Source organism: Mchenga conophoros, linkage group LG23, assembly GCF_057382185.1.
Source record: "Mchenga conophoros isolate Kocher_MC1m ecotype Shallow Benthic linkage group LG23, M_conophoros_male_GT1.1, whole genome shotgun sequence".
Classification (NCBI taxonomy): domain Eukaryota; kingdom Metazoa; phylum Chordata; class Actinopteri; order Cichliformes; family Cichlidae; genus Mchenga; species Mchenga conophoros.
In genome coordinates this window covers 44,386,490-44,404,197 of record NC_140547.1, presented here as the reverse complement: position 1 = coordinate 44,404,197, position 17,708 = coordinate 44,386,490, and the positions used below count along the sequence as shown (strand labels likewise).

General features: G+C 41.1%; 1 protein-coding gene and 1 long non-coding RNA gene across 2 annotated transcripts in view; both read right to left on the bottom strand.

Moving 5' to 3' along the window:
- LOC146548073 (NACHT, LRR and PYD domains-containing protein 3-like) overlaps positions 1 to 17,708 on the bottom strand; it is a 432,988-nt gene that overhangs the window by 163,802 nt on the left and 251,478 nt on the right. The window lies entirely within an intron of this gene.
- LOC146548085 (uncharacterized) lies at positions 9,237 to 16,701 on the bottom strand. The gene is made up of 3 exons (XR_014890904.1): positions 16,521 to 16,701; positions 12,658 to 12,831; positions 9,237 to 11,982 (listed from the first exon to the last, which is right to left on the bottom strand). It is a non-coding gene; the product is annotated as an uncharacterized LOC146548085 (long non-coding RNA).

Genomic DNA, 17,708 nt, shown 5'->3' with positions numbered 1-17,708 from the left:
CAAAAAGACTGGAAGATAGCAGATCTTATTTCATTAAATGCTTTTAAGTCCAGATTGAGAGAGCCAGAGAAAAATGTTTTTAAAATGTAATTGTTATTTATAATATGTATGTAACTTTGTAATTTCAACGTGTTGTCGCCTCTTGGCCAGGACTCCCTTGCAAAAGAGGTTTTTAATCTCAATGGGACTTTTCCTGGTTAAATAAAGGTTAATAATAATAAAAATTTAAACTGGTCCCAGTGTTTTTAGCCTAACTTGAGTCTTGAACCATTGGGGCAAATGAAAAATTCCAGCAGTTCTTGAAAGCAGCAACTCTGTGCTTTTTTTGTGATGTTAGGGACATTATGGTAACTCGAGGCAGAACACCATCCAAATCTTGGTAAATAACACATGAAAGAACAAAACAAACAAACATGGTAAAAAGAAGCCAAACATGTGATAACATTGTTCCATCACGCTCACTCACTATTCTCTCAACCTTTGCCTTCACGGGGCTGCTGCAACAATGTACCTGGGATTACCGTAATGATGCAAATATTAATGAAAAGTGCAGAGTTGCTGCTCTCAGGAATCATTGGACTTCTTTTAATTGAGGAAATGGATCAGGAGTTACGGTAGTTACAGATGTTTAATACAACCCTAGAAAAGAGCTTTCTGTAGTGCTGTGCGATACGGAAAGATTTTTTATGTATCCAATACAAGTAAATACAGGGCTGATATGATCTCTACTTTTTAATGTGGATGATGCATCATCAAAATGCCAAATTGTTTACATTTTCATGACCTTTACGTTGTTTTTTAGGGGGCTTCATCCTAATGATTATTAATGAGTTAAAACCGAGGACAGAAATAATAAAAGGATTTAGTTTGTAGCCCATAGTTTAAAAACAGTAATCACACATTATCCCTTTCTTTAACAGCAACACAAAAGGGTCATTATATTCCATTAAATCTGAGCCATATTATATTCAGTATATTTATTTTAATTTCAGTAAATGTTTTTATTTAAATGACATGTTTCAGTGAGATAAATGTGTTATTTCAAGGTCGTTGCATCATTTTTACTTTTCGAGTTGGCTAAAATAAGAATTAGCCAGTTGCACTTTAAAGTAATATAACCAACATATCGCCACAGTTATCTACCTGGATATTCTTCAGAGCATGCTTTCTTGCATGTGACAACAAGAGACCTCTCGGTTGTCTGGTGGAGCATTTAGCGCCTCGCTACATGTTTCCAAATCGGCATTTCTTCTCAGTGAAAGCTGTCCTAGAGAAGTAAAGCAAGTTTGTAAGTTTCTCTCTCAATGTTTGTAACGCATTCCCACGTTAAGCTTAACAACCGATATATGGAGCGACTGCCGCGTCTCCTCTCCCCCTCCCTCTCCTGCTGCTACTTCAATCATGAAACTAATCAATGATCAGCTGATCGCAAGTTCCGTCTCTCTTGTTTGTTTCCCACTTTGCGCCAGAAAGAGGAAACCAGCAGATAAACCACAGCAGCACGTTTAAGCTTGATAAGCTGTTGTTAGAATTTATTTAATATTACTTTAATGCCTAATGCTATAAGTAGCTGACAGCTGGTAACTGTGCAGGGGCGGGTCTAGCACGGTTTTGCCAGGGGGCCAGCTGGGGCATTAACAGGGAAAAGGGGGGCACAAAGAAATACTTTTCTTTCTTATTGTCGTTTAAAATGTCTCGCTTTTAATAAATAATTATCTGAATCTTACAACCAAAGTTTTTATCTAACGTAAAATGTATAGAAATCTAATATTGTATATAGTAACTATTAAGTCTAATATATACCCTAGTAAGTTATAGTACTTTTTCCTTTGGGAAGATACCATCTGTGCAGTCTGCAGTTCTGTTGAAGAAAGATGTTGAATCTATTTAATTGTTGTTGAAAAATAATTGATTTCTGTGCATTTTTTTTAAATACATGCATTAAATTAAAGTCGATTATGTCGATTAAGCATCACGAGGCAGAGGGTGGGCGATGGTTCCCTTTAGTTTTTTTTTTTTTGCTGGGAGTTTGCAACCCTATTAGTTAGGTTGTTTAATATTTCTGCTAAGTACTCTTTAAAATACCAGAATAGGGAGGATGGTGCAGGTTTAAGTTTATTAGATTGATCAGTGTTGCTGAACTATGAAATATTTTGGGTGCAGTGTGTTTTTTGCATACAGGTATAACTAAATAACTTTAATGTTTTATTTTTTAAAACTTGAGTATGAACTTATACAAAATAAAGAAAGATATTAAAAAAATTGTTTTATTGATTATAAAAATACGCTGTATCGGATTCATATCGATACTGGACACAAAAAAGTGGTATCGTGCGTTCTCTAGTCCATACAGGAGAGAACCAGAAACTAAAGAAACTAAATTGCGTGTTTACCTTTATGTTGACATCAGTGTCTGTTTTTTTTATTATTATTATTTCAGCATTTCAGCATCTCAAAATATTTTTTAGATAAAAGCAGTCAAAATATTTTTTTTAACAGATGAATCATTAAAGGATGGCAATTTCTAAAATGGTAACCAACAGACCCGTGTGTTTTCTCTTTGGAATAATAATAATTATTGCTCGTTAATAAGAAAACTATTTCTAATCCAATTCAATTTCCGAACAATCAATAAAATGATTGATGACTAAAATGATGAATAACTGCAGCCCTAGAATAAACACATTTTAGAGAAACTTGTGATTTTTGAGATGATGCAGTTTTAATTTGATAGTTTTTCCCCTTTGGTAACTTTGCTGTCCTCGCCCTGAGTTCCTTAGTTTCACCAGCTAGACAGCGAGATAACGATGCTCCAATAACCAGACTTGTTTTCCTTTCTGCGCTGATTTATTGAAGAATGGCCTCTGACCATTGCCTTCTCTTTGACCATCGTAAAACTGAAAGTACAAAATACTGTATTAGCTAACTAACATTGTAAACTAGCTTGTTACACTCTTACTGCAAGCTAACAGTAGATTACAGCTCAGTATTCAATACCATCGTTCCCTCGAAGCTGGACAGGAAACTGCAGGATCTAGGACTGAGCAGCTCCCTCTGCAACTGGATCCTTAACTTCCTGTCTGATAGACGCCAAGTAGTCAGACTGGGCAGCATCACCTCATCCCCCATCACACTGAACACTGGTGCACCACAGGGGTGTGTACTGAGCCCTCTCCTGTACTCACTCTACACCTACGACTGCACAGCCACTAACAACTCCAACATCATTGTGAAGTTTGCGGACGACACTACAGTGGTGGGTCTTATCACCAACAGTGATGAGACGGCTTACAGGGAGGAGGTCAGCGCTCTGACCCACTGGTGTCAAGACAACCATCTCACCCTCAACGTCGCAAAGACAAAGGAGTTGATAGTGGACTTCCGGAGGTGCAGAGAAGTACACACCCCCATCACCATCAACGGCGCTGCTGTGGAGAGAGTGAGCAGCTTCCACTTCCTTTGTGTACACCTGGCTGAGGATCTTACGTGGTCAGTACACATAAACAAAACAGTGAAGAAGGCGCAGCAGCGCCTCTTCTTTCTCAGGAGACTGAAAAGATTCGGCATGAGCCCCCGCATCCTCAGGACCTTCTATCACTGTGCCATTGAGAGCATCCTCACTGGATGCATCACCACCTGGTATGGCAACAGCACCGCCTACAACTGCAAAGCTCTCCAGCGAGTAGTGCGGTGCTCTGAACGGATAATTGGAGGTGAGCTTCCCTCCCTCCAAGACATCTACAGGAAGCGCTGCCTGAGGAAAGCGGGGAGGATCATCAAGGACTCCAGTCACCCCAGCCATAAACTGTTCAGACTACTTCCATCAGGAAGGAGGTTCTGCAGCATCCGGTCCCCAACCAGCAGACTGAGAGACAGCTTCTTCCACCAGGCCATCAGACTGCTGAACACGTCATAGACACCTCAGCTTCACTACTGGAACTTCAACATTATGCACTACACACTAGGGCTGCTCGATTATGGCAAAAATGATAATCACGATTATTTGACGATATTTATTTAACCCTTTAAGACCTACTATAGAACCAAGTCCACCAGAGCTTATATTATTTTTTTTTTACATGCTGTAGTGCCATTTGTGGGAGCATTTCAAGTTGCTATACATCAATACAACTGTTATAGCCCATATTTTAATAATATGTATGCATTAAGTCCATAGTAATTACATAAATTGCAAAAAAGTGCAATAAACTACAAAAAAAATTGAAAATCGTTTTTGTTTTGTTTACATATATTTCTACTTGGAGAAATTTAAGAGGTTTATCCCTCAAAACTTTAAATACAATAAAGTTGCAAAAAATAGTTTCCCACCACAGGAAATTTATTTTGAGTGTCTTCATAGTTTTATTTTGGAGATACAGCAATTTTTATATACTGCAGGAAAAACAAAAAACAATCCTATGATGCAAATTTGCAAAGAAAACAGCATGTGCATCATTTCACTGTGGGAAGTGTTACGAACAGCTGATAGGAACGGCAAAGCGTGTTTCTGGAATATTATGTTTTTGTTCCTGCAAGTGCTTTTTATGCAATTTTTGCAAAGCTATATGTGGAACGAAACCGTGACCGAGGACAAGCTGATGGCATAAGATGTAAGTACAACTCCTCCGGTTTCATATGCAAAACAAATTATTGCGCTAGCTTACACGGATCAGGTTCTACAGGGATTTAAAAATAGTTACGCAAAACGGAGCATGCTGCTCTGACCGGCTTTAAAGGGTTAACAATGACTTTAAAAAATAATATAAAATAGTGTGCAACACCACTGAAGTTTTTTTTTTTTAAACTCTCTTTTCAACCAACGGCAGTCACTCTCCAAATAACTTCTGCTTAGCTTTCCGAGCTTCCCTCGGGTCCTCTTAATCAGCGGTCTCCACCCTTTTTTGCGCCACGGACCGGTTTATGCCCGACAATATTTTCACGGACCGGCCTTTAAGGTGTCGCGGATAAATGAGGGAGGGGCTAATAATCGGCTCAGTCATTTTTAATGATCGTTGAAAGCCCAGATCGTAATCGTGAATAAAATTCGATTAATTGAGCAGCCCTACTACACACTGTATATAAATGCCACTTGTTTTGCACATGTCCAACTACCAACCTCTGTATATTTTATTTTATTGTTTACTCTATTTAATTTGTAAAATATGTACACACACACACACGCACGCACGTAGAAAAACATATTTAGTATACACATCCAGTAATGCATGTACTATTATATATTGTACATATATTTATTAGTCTCAGATTTAGCCGTTCTTATATTTTGCTTGTTTTACGTTATTGTATTTTTGCACACCTCTGTTGCTTGTGAAGCTCGCAAACAAGAATTTCACTCACATGTACTGTACCAGTGTACCTGCACATGTGATGTGACAATCAAAGTGATTTGATAACAAGATAAAACTTTCAAATGTACAAATTATCGTACCATTTTTACACAAAACAAAAGATAATAATTATTTTATCGTCACTCATACTTACAGACATATCTTGTCCAAGGCAACAACATTTTAAGGTCCATATCAGCTTAGAACGATAACTTTCCGCCATCTTTGATTTTTTCACCTTCTCATTGTTCCTTTCCCAAAGTAGTCAAACCCATATTACAAAGCAGCCACTAGAGGGAGCTCTAGGGCCGTTTGCAACCATAATATCCAGTTTACCTTATAAAAGGCAGAACAGTAACTATAGTGTTTGCAATAAATGGAGACATTTAAAAACAGAAAGCTATCATCTACTGTGATTCAAGTGTATAAACTAAACCACATAAAATGGCTTAAACTGAATATGGTCACGTTTTATTTTTTGTGTGGCCATTACTGCATTTTAATGGTGTTATAGATGCTGTCGAGGCTAAGCCTACATTTAAAGCCACTGAGCTGTTTGTTGGCAGGTTAATGCAATGTCACTGGTATGAATAAACGTATTAAACTTAGTTCAATAACTGAAACCATACTTATCTTGTCCTTTAGATTCTTTATTCCAACACAATTTAACATAACAGCGCAGCGGTCACAATCTGTTTGCTCCTTCCCAACAACAACACACCTGCTGCTAATGACCTATCTACCTTAAATAGACACACCATATGTAACACAAAAGGTGACCCCTAGTGGCATACATGAGGTACCCACACAAAAATGGCTCCTACAGATACTGAGCACAAATATGAGTACAGAGAATTTCCAGCAAGCTTTTAATACTGTCACAAAAAGGTCTAGAGGGATTTATCAGCATCATCCTGTCAAACTGGTTTTATGGTGGTTTTGATGAGAACAGATTATAGCTTGATCAAGAAGACCAACCGTCGAAGTCCTGTTGGGAAACCTTTGCACTTTTTCAAGGTGTGAGTATCATCAAGTGTAGCAGTGATGTCCTCATTGGTCGTTGACACAGTTGACAACTTGTTTGAGGGATGAAATTGTGGCGTTTTGGTCAGAAAGTTTATACTTGTAAATCAGACTGCAGAAATATTTCTGAAGATGTAGTGGTTTGTTTGTTTGTGGTTTGTTTGTTTGTGGTTTGTTTGTTTGTGGTTTGTTTGTTTGTGGTTTGTTTGTTCATGTTTTTTGTTTGTTTTTATTTCAAATATCTTATAACAAGATGAAACTACAATTGTAAACGCAATTTGTTTTTTTGGTTTTTTCTCAAACTTAAGTAACTGAAACCTTTCATTGAACTACAGCAGAAACAGATTGGAAATGCCAAGTTATTCTAACACTAGTGGACTTGTTAAACAAAACATTTGTTTCACTTCTTTCTCAACATGCAGCACCATTAAGAACAGTGGACCAGCATAGTTGGTCTGCATGAGCACACTTACTGCAACAGTTGTACATGCTGAAACTGGTTGCTGGCAGCTGATGTGAAGAAATGTCTGGACACATCAAAAGTTTTCTTTTTCATTTTTTTCCTCCCTTGGATAACATACACATGGCAAATAAAAACATGTAACTAGGGTGACGTGAAGTGTGTATCATCAGGTTTAACTAAAATATAATGAGGCTGTCCATCTGTGAAGTAATTGTTCCTTCAAAAACCACTGTGACAACAGATTTTATTTCATTCATTTGATGGTTTTCTATTCTGTATACTGGAACTTTTTAATAGCCCCCCTGTCCACACATCCTTGACATGAGACTTTCTGCAGAGTTGCACATGATGAATGCACACAAAACTTAAAGTGTTGCTGTCATATTTTTTTGGATGTGGTTTGTTGTCATAATCAAGAACGTGTCTTATTTTTTTATTTGTTTTGTTGCTGATCGGCCATTGGACTGCTGAGCCTGCAGTGAACAGCCAGTCACTGACTCTTGATGCTAGAGCAAGGACAACTGAGCTCTCTCTCTCTCTCTCTCTCTCTCTCTCTCTCTCTCTCTTTTAAATAAATAATACGTTCGAGCTGTTTATGTTTTTGACTTGTTATGGACTCTGACTGGCAATGGGAGGGCTGGCGGACTCATATTATGGAGGTGGAGGGTAGACACATTTTGTGTGCAAGAGACCACATACTACAGTGGTGATTGACACAGACTTCAATGGACATTTAGGTGAAGGGAACAGAGGTTATGAGGTGTTGGGTAGGTGTGGTGTTTAGGAGAGAAATCTAGAAAGACAGATGTGGGGCAGATTTTCCAAGTGGAAATGGCCGTGGTGCACACATACTTCAAGAACAGGGAGGAACTTGTAGAAATATATGAAAGTGGAGGAAGCTGCACACAGGGCAACTAAATATTATGCAGAAGGTGAAATCAAAAAGACAGGAGACAAGGAGGTGTCAGGGAGAATGCAGCTATGCAGCATCAAATGGTAGTTTGAAGGATGAGTTTGGACATCAAGAAGAGGAAGTGAGTGAAGGCAGAGACATGCAGGAGTATAAACAGGCTCTGGGTAGTAGGGAAGACTTACCAGATGGCTGGGATAGTACAGCTTTATTGAGATAAACTGCCAAGAAGGGGTTTGACGTCTTCTCTGCACAGAAGAAAGGGAAAAAAGAAAAGTGATTTTGAAAGTATTTGAAGGAAGAGATTTACAAAGAAAAAGAAGTGTAGTTAGCGAAATGAAGAAAATAGACCAAGAAACTGGGAGGCTAGGCATGTAGCAGAAAGAGGTGACAAAGGAAAAGGCTCAGTGCCACGTATGTGAAGCTGGACCCCAAGGAAATGAGGGAATGAGACTTGCTAGGCAGAGAGTGAGTTTGAATGGATGTTCAAACCCAAAAAAAAGACAGTTCGGGGTTACTCAACCCTGAGTATCGTTTTTCACTCTGGGTTTTCTAAACCGGCTTCCTGAAACAGGGCCCAGGTCAGCGGTGTTACCACAACACCTCACATTCTTGCCACATGTATGGCAAACCACGTCTCAGCTGTTCGTGGAGGTAAAATACGTCTGCACATGACTCTGTTTACGCTCAGCCATTGTTGTGAGTGTGCACGCCAAGGGGCCGGACACAATGACGGGTATCGGAGGAATCGATATTTCAGTATCGATCCGCACATCACTAGTTGAGATACGTTTTAAACTGGTCCAAAAAACAAATGCATATTTTCCCGAACCACTGTTCCTTGACTAAGGTGGATAACGTGATGAGGTCAAGGAAGGGTGTGACGGAGATTTGATTGAAAAACTTTGTCGTCCGTTAAAGTTTCACGTTGGCTTTTTCATCTTGAAAGCCCTCTCTGCTCGTGCCCAACCCGTGTGAACAATCACAGATGTGAGAAATGTAAACAAACCGTCCGCAGAACGCTGATCAGGTTATTTTAAGCGCAAGAAAACAAAAAACGTTGCGCTCACCGTCGGCGTCACGGACGAGGCCTGGGGGTCCGGGCCCGTCCACAAAGGTCATTGTAACACAAATCATACGATTGCTAATGAAAATGCTATAAAGCTACATCGCAGATAAGTCTCTGGAGTAACAATCAAGGCCATGTTAGTTATTTGATGAATAGTATCTGTGCCACTCATGGCGCACAGTGGCGTGTCTAGAAAATTTTTGTTGGGGGGGCCAGGTAGGGGCACAGATTTGGAGAAGGGTGGCAGATTTAATTGGCAGATAATGTTTTAAAAAAAAATTCTACCAACCCTTAACCATAATTCAATAATCCTATAAACCTAATAACCAAATGCACTTTTAACTCTTATTAGAATGAGATTTTAACCACTACGGTGCAAAGTTTTTAGATACTGCGTTGATAAAGTACAAGAGATACAATCAGTGCTTTGTCAGTGTTTACTCAGCAGTCAAGGACAACAATATTTGCATAGTATTTTTACTGACATATAGTGCACATATGTTTTGGGCAAAAACATTTTTGAAAATTAAAATACGAACATTTGTAACAAACAATTGACAAATTAGCCAATGCCAATGCAAAACTTTCTCTGCCTGTTAAAAAAAGAAGATAATCTTCTCACAAACTGGTGTTTGATTTTGAAACAGGAAAAAAGTGGGGAAACAACTGAAAAGACTAACATTTGAATGAAACCTGAAAGCAAGTAAATACTTTCTATGCTGCCTTATCGTAAACTTTGGTAATATTGATAAAGAACAACACTGGCTGATGATAAAATACAGTCAGCTGGCATGGTGACACTGCCAGTATAACCTGCAGGGCTGGACTGGGACGAAAAAATTGGGCATTTTTACTACAGACCTACCCACCAGGTAGTAAAGCCATAAAGACTTTGACTGAAAACAAACCCTGTTGTGACAGTGATTGTCACGGCCGGGCGGATCACACACAGTAATCCGGCGTGCCCGTGTGGCGTGCTGGCTAGACCCAAGCGCGGCGAAGGCTAGCGGTGGGTTTGGAGCAGACACGCAGTTATTCTAGTAATGACCAGTGCACGAAGCGTGGCTTCGGAACTGTCGTTACAGACAGAGAGCGAGCGGAGCCGGGAAGAGAAAAAGGATTGAAAGGGATTGTCACTCACAGTTGCTGAATCAGGCGGAGACTGATGTCGACAGAGTTTCGGAGCTCCTGACAAGAAGATACTGATGTCTGAGCGGCGAACAGGTGGGTGGCGTCTCTCTTTTAACCCCGGCCCCGTGATCAGCTGATCACAGCCGATCACCGGCTGACAGTGATGTATAGTCTTGTTGGTATATGTATGATTTCTATACATTTTACAACAGATAAAAACTTTGGTTGTAAGATTTAGATAATTATTTAATAAAAACTAGGTATTTTAAATGAGAATAAGAAAGAAAAGTATTTCTTTGTGCCCACCTTTCCCTGTTAATGCCCTACCTGGCCCCCCTGGCAAAACTTTGCTAGACCCGCCCCTGCACAGTTACCAGCTGTCAGCTACCTAAAAAAGGATCCTGGTGTTATTTGTCTCTCAGAAACAGTTCATAACTTCCCTTCAACTCATTCATGTCACCTAAAAGGTAAACCTGTTTCTCCATCACTGTTCAGCTCTGATGATTCAGTAAGGACATCTCCTGGTTTCATCTTCATGTTTCCCTCTCACCACATATCTAAACAGACATCATGACCAGCAGCTTTACAGCTGTGGCTCCAGCAAACATCAGCTGATACTAGAAATTAATATTAAATAAATTCTAACAACAGCCGATCAAGCTTAAACGTGCTGCTGTTGTTTAGCGCAACATCTGCTGGTTTCCTCTTTCTGGCGCAAAGTGGGCGATAAACAAGAGAGAAAAGCCGATCAGCTGATCATTGATCAGTTTCATGATTGAAGTAGCAACAGGAGAGGGAGGGGGAGAGAATGAGAGAAGAGGCAGCTGTGCAGCGTAACGACAGAATAAATCCAGCTTTGTGTCTTTTTTCCATTCTAGCTAAAGTTCGGGACAAACTGCGTCTCTTCTCAGCTCAATACGAAACGTGTAATATTTTCTCTGAATGAGGGACCATTCCATTTTTTTAAGGAGCCGTTGGCAACTCTACTAACCTTATGAATAAAATAAAGTTCACTATCAGTAACATCATAGCACCCACCCAGCTGTATAAAAACTCCGTCAAACTGGCTAGAACGCAGTACGAGTTATTGCAACTGACAGTAAAAAGTCAGCAACATGAAAATAAACTCCACCTAAACTTGGTTTATATCTGACCCAGATAGACTGCAGGTCATAACTTCTTACCTGAAGTTCAGTTCACCTGACACTCGGACTGGTGGCTGCTTCGGGGCTCTCCTCCTGCCTCCCCTTCCCTCATCCACCTGTTGCCTCTGTGGAAGCCCCGTCATAGCCACCACCAAACAACGGAGTTATTTCTACACATCGACCTGCATCTGGCCAATCCACCACCTCTCATTGTTCATGCCATTACAAAAAAAATAAAAAATAAGTCACTGGGGATATGCCCGGTATGCCCGATGGCCAGTCCAGCTATGTTAACCTGCAACCAAATCTGCAGCTCCATACAGCAATGTTACGACTTCGATTATATCTTATAACGCATAACTCTTATGTTAGCTGCCCTCAGTAGCATACTGTCTGAAATATTCCACAGCTGCAATAATTCTTTAAGTGTTATTTTTTTCCTTGGTATTCTAATTTCACCGAAGTTTACTAAACTCAACAAACTTGATATTACTTACCGGGACATTTATTCTGTCCTCATTTTCTTTCACCGAAAAATTGTTTCCTGCAGTGCCATCTTTCGCGCTTGGCTCTCCTACCTTTGCTAACGTGATGCGCATAGCGCAGAAGCGATGCTGCATTCACTTACACTCGGATATCTGAGCGTCACCGGGAAAACATAATCGGACATTTGATATTTGATTGAATTTTATTGTTTTGCCTTTGGGGTGGCACCTGGGGTGGCCAGTCTGGTTTGGGGGGTGGCCTGTGCCCCCCCAGGCCACCCCGCTGGACACGCCATTGGTCAGAGCGTCTCTACACACAAGCTGCTGCTGCTTCAACCTCTCTGGATCATCAGGACACAGCTGCTCCTCTCTCAGCACACACACCGTCCTGTTTACCATCATCACCACCTGCAGAGAGAAGGAGGAAGAGCAGAGGAGATAAACGAGTGTTTCCAGAGACTCTTCATCAGCTGTCAGTCAGTGATGCAGCACATCCAGTATAAAGAGCAGCAGGGACGTCAGTGCTGGGACTGTACTAGGACTCATTGTTGCTTCACTTTTTCTAATCTTTGGATTTTTATTGAAGTTGCTGAAAATGTTTTTCCCTCCTAGTTTGAGTTTGGACTTTCATTCATTAGAAGAACCTTGGTGTGTCCACTCTGAGCTCTGTAGGAACCCCAACAACAAGCCCAACAATCCAGATGGACGGTTCCAGCTGTTAACTGGAGGAATTCCATCCAAACATCTGCTCTCACTAAATTCTTCCTCACCTACAGACTGTGTTCTTCACTGCTTTAAACTTGGAAATCAATGCAGTCATTGGTCTGCGTGCTGCTTTGTTCAGAGAGCTGATTGGCTGTTGACAGTGTTTGATCAGAGCGTGTCAGCCGTTACTATGGTGACCATAAAGGTGAGAAACAGGAAGTGTTTGTGTCCAATCCTGAAGCCTGTCACCGTTCTCCTCTCACAGCTTCACTGAGAAGCTGCAGCTTTACAGGAAACACTGGATCTTTGTTTCATACTGACTGTGTTTAGTACAATACTGCTGACAGCACCACCCACTCACTCCATCACTCTACTGACCTCAGAGTCTCCAGTCTGTAGTCTGGACTCTGCTGAAGATCAGACAGCTGCTTCACATCTGGATCCTTCAGGTTGTTTCCCCACAGGTACAGCTCTCTCAGATGGGAGGGGTTGGACTTCAGTGCTGCTGTCAGATAATCACAGCTGATCTTTGACAAACCACAGTCGATCAATCTGTATAAAGAATGAAAAATGTAAGTTTATTAGACAAAGTGCTTGAAATCATTCAGTGTTTCATCATCTGTTCAGAGCTGAAGAAGGTTCAGAATGTAGAAGTTTAGAAAATGGAAACTCCAAACAGCTGAAGCCAACAGGAAGCAGCTTCAAACAGGAAACTGTGCAGAGTTTCAGACTATATGTCCTGATGCAGCCAGTTGGATTTTGGAGATTTGAATCTCTGTTCTGTGACTAAGTCCTTGAATCATTTCTTCCAGTTGGTCCAACAGAAGGGCGCAGATTTGTTTTAGTTATTAGTTCACAGAGGCTGTTAAAATTATACGTCTAACATTAAAATGTTGGTGACACAATAATTTCATCCTAATGGTGCTGACATATTCATAGGGTTAATTTTTGCGACAAAATGTCATGAGGTAGTCATTATTTTGCAAATATCCACCTTGTAGTGCAGTTTGCACAAATTGTTTTAAAAATGCACTCACCCTACAAACATTACTGATGAGTCAAGATCTGCACAAACTGACAGAAACACTGAAGCAGCTCCACATTTTATTCTTATTGTCATGTTTGTCCTATTTGTCAGGTGACAGAAGAACCAACACAAAGCTCAGAGAGCAATGGTGACACAAGATCACAGGTGGAATTGGATGATGACTTGTTGGTTCATGACTGTATTTGAAGCACATGTGTGACTGCATGTATGTGGAATGTCTCACTGTTATTTATCAGGTGACAGAGGCAGCTCTGCCATGTTGTAGCTCAGAGGTGAAGAGTAGGGGTGGGTTTTTATAATCGATTCATCGATTAAAATCGATTCTGGCTTGGATAACGTAAAATCGATTCATTAAAATCCTGAATCGATTTTTTAATATAAATTTATTTTGTCCGAAATGCCAGAATCTCTGGTGACATCTCACAAAATTTCAAGAACCACCAAACAGTTAAGACAGTAAATGAGAGCAGGTACAGGGATTCTGCACATAGACTTAAACACACAGCACGACCCACGGATCAGAATCAGTTAGATGTCGCCTTTCTCACTGAAAGCCGACAGCTCGCTGATCCGGGTCCGCGCTTTGTGTTCACGCCCTTTATGCGCTGATTCTAAAGCTGTTAGTTTGATCTCTCTCCAAACAATATTGACCGAACCAGCAGCAAAAGAATGGTAAATGGCCTGCATTTATATAGCGCTTTACTAGTCCCTAAGGACCTCAAAGCGCTTTACATATCCAGTCATCCACCCATTCACACACACATTCACACACTGGTGATGGCAGCTACATTGTAGCCACAGCCACCCTGGGGCGCACTGACAGAGGCGAGGCTGCCGGACACTGGCGCCACCGGGCCCTCTGACCACCACCAGTAGGCAACGGGTGAAGTGTCTTGCCCAAGGACACAACGACCGAGACTGTCCAAGCTGGGGCTCGAACCGGCAACCTTCCGATTACAAGGCGAACTCCCAACTCTTGAGCCACGATCGCCCTAAGAAGATCCAAACGCTTCACATAAACATCGTCATGAATTCACTCTTTTACTGTTTTGCTTCCATTGCGATGCGCAGCTCTCTCTCTCCCTCTCTCCCTCTTGGGAGTCTTGGACATGTGTTGTGGCTCCATCAGGGGAGCTTCTAAATGTGATGTGATGGCCCCTCTGGGTCTGTCAGGTCACAGCACTGAAGAGAGCTCAAACTGGGCACACAGTTGTTCCAGTCTGGACCAAAGACTCTATACTGGGACTGAGGGACTGCTTTGACTGCACCCACTGGGACTTTTTAAAGGCTCATGTTCTCACTTAGATCATCGATTTCTACTGACATTTCTTTCTGGGAAAAATGGGGATTACTTTGGAAACAGGAAGTATTTTCCCCAATAAGCAGCCCTGGATTAGTAAATCACTCCAACATGTTCTCAAGCAGAAGAAGCTGTCTTGTTATGAGGGAGAGAAGAAAAAGATTGAGGCACAGAAACCTGTTGAAAGAGAGATAAAGCAGCTAAAATCAGGTGTAAAAGTAAAGCAGAGGATGAGCTGAATAAAGGACACTCAAGGCTGGCTTGGAAAGGAATGAAGTCCATGGTGGGGATGCAGGACAAGGAGCAAAGATGAATGTGATGCTGAATCAGCAGAAGACTTGGACTCATTTGATTCCAGCTTTGATATCATTGATTTCAATGAAGAGCTTTGTGATTGTAGCAAAGGGCTGGTAGCTCTGAGAGTCCCACTGATGAGGTGTTTGTGTGGAAATCTCTTAGTGGGACCAAAGAGAGAAAAAGCCCTGGTCCTGATGCTGTGGGAGGGAAATGATTGAAGTGTGCTGTGAGGAACTGACTGGGAGATTTTCACACATTTTCCAGTCCTCCTTGGAACAACAGCAAGTTCCCAGCATATGGAAACAAAGGTTAAGTGTCCTATGGCACTCAGTGATGATGGTGCTGTGGCCCCACCACCTCCACCTCTTTGTAAAGGAACTAACTGTAATCTGAAGCTTCAAATGGAACTAAGACTTCCTCCACTAGGTGGCAGTGTCTGATGAGAAAGTGTTAGTGGAGCTGGCCTGGAGTCAGAAACAGGAAGATGCAGGATTTGGGCTGAAATGGGCAAAAGTGGTTAGCACTAGTGCCTTAGAGCAAGAAGGTTGTAGGTTGAAGCTTGTTGGTCAGCTGGGCCTTTCTGTGGAGGTTGGATGTTCTCCCACAGTCCAATGAAATGCTGCTTAGGTTCATTGGTGCTTCTACATTGGCTGTAGGTGTGGATGTGAGGGAGTGCTTCTCTGTCGCTCTCTGTTGGCCCTGTGATGGACTGCTCACCTGTGCAGGTGGACCACGCCTCTTGCCCTATGACAGCTAGGGCACAGGCTGCAGCCCTGTGAGCCTAAGCTGAATAAACAGTTAGCAAAAATGATCCATAGATGGCCTGAAATCCCCCAGTTAGCAGTTTGGTAGATAGCTATGACATGCTAATCCCATCCAGCAGCTGTATTCTACCTGTAAGCTGATCCCTGCTGAGCCAAAGCACTTTTTCATATGCAAATTACAACCTTTAATAGAAACCTATTGGTCAGCATCTTATTAGCCTGCTGTTAGCTTCATTCCACAGAAAACTGAGAGAAACTAACAGAGTTGATAAAGAATAAAGAGAAATGTGCTGATTTAAAGCCTTTGAAGTGCTTCAGATGATCTCTGTCCACTTCTGTCCACTCATTCATTCATGTAAGCTTTCTAATGCAGCTTTGATCTTCACAGGCTGCTTGATGAAACTCATTCTAACCCTGAATGTCAGAGTGTTCCTCCTTCTCTTTCCCATCATTCATGCTGGCAGTGGAGGAGATTTGGATGTTGGACTGTGTTTTGGATGATGTGTGTATGTTTGTGTTGGACTGCTGTCTGTAAAGCAAACGCACATTTTGCTTTGGATTTCAGTGTCAGACAGACTTTAAGGTGGAACGAAGAGTTTGAGAGTTTCACAGTGAATTTTCCACTGGAGGATTTTTCTTCTTCTTTGAAGGTTTGAAATGTGAACATTGTTCTGCTGCAGTCAATGGACTAAACCAGAGAAGAAGAAAACAGACTTTACCATGAAGATCCTCAGTGTGGATCAGTATAATATCAGCCTGATGTCTGCAGTTTAGTGTCAGCACAACTTTCACATCATATTCATCTCAGCACAACTAAAACATGCTGACTGACCTCAGAGTTTCAAGTTTACATCCTGGACTCTCCAGGAAACCACACAGATGCTTCACTCCTGGATCCTGCAGGTTGTTCTTAGTTGAAAAAGAGGAGTAGGCATTACCCAGGTCCAGCTCTCTCAGATCGGAGGGGTTGGACTTCAGTGCTGCTGCCAGATAATCACAGCTGATCTCTGACAAACCACAGCTCCACAATCTGTATAAAGAATGAAAGATGTAAGTTTATTAGACAAAGAGCTTGAAATCATTCAGTGTTTCATCATCTGTTCAGAGCTGAAGAAGGTTCAGAATGTAGAAGTTTAGAAAATGGAAACTCCAAACAGCTGAAGCCAACAGGAAGCAGCTTCAAACAAACACAACAAGAGAAAAAACTCTGAATGTTTCACATTAAAGTTGTACATTTCTCATAAAAACAGGACAAAGACTTGAAAAAGTCGTGTTTTTCCTTCCAGGAACCACATGGCTTCACTTTTAAAGGTGAAGTGTGACAGAAATGGACATATTTGAAGTCCAACACCTTTTTCCAGTCACATTATTAAAGCAGACAAACTACAAGCTCATTTTCATTCCAACAAGTCATCTTCTGACCTGGACTAACAACACTGGTCTCTATGTGCAGCTGGCTGTGAGACCAGTGCTCAGGGAGCGTCTACAAAGTGCAACACTGAAAGAACATCACACACTCATTTGCTTCCAGCACTTTCACACAAACATCTACTGTCATCATTGTCACCAAACTCTGTGGATCCTTTATTGCAAATTCAAATGGGATCAAATGGTCAGACAAAAGAGGGTTATGAGGAAATATGATGAAATGTTGTGTATTAGCAGCAAGTTATTGAATCTTTTTCCTCAGAAACCAAACAAAATGATTGACAAACATGTTTTTACAAACTCAGTGTTGGACTTGGATCAGCAGGATAAGCTGATGTTTAAAGGCATTTGAGTCTCGCTGTATGAGAGTCCAGTTATTACTCAATATTTATGGATGATGTTCTTTCAGTGTTGCACTTTGTTGACGCTCCCTGAGCCTCACAGCCAGCTGCACATGGACCAGCTGACATTACCCAGCATTAGAGGCGGCTGTAAAAAATTCATGTTCCCATTTAAATGGTTTTAATTTGAATAAAACGATGTTGATTCATTCAATCCTGAATCGATGTTTAATATAAATGTATTTTGCCAG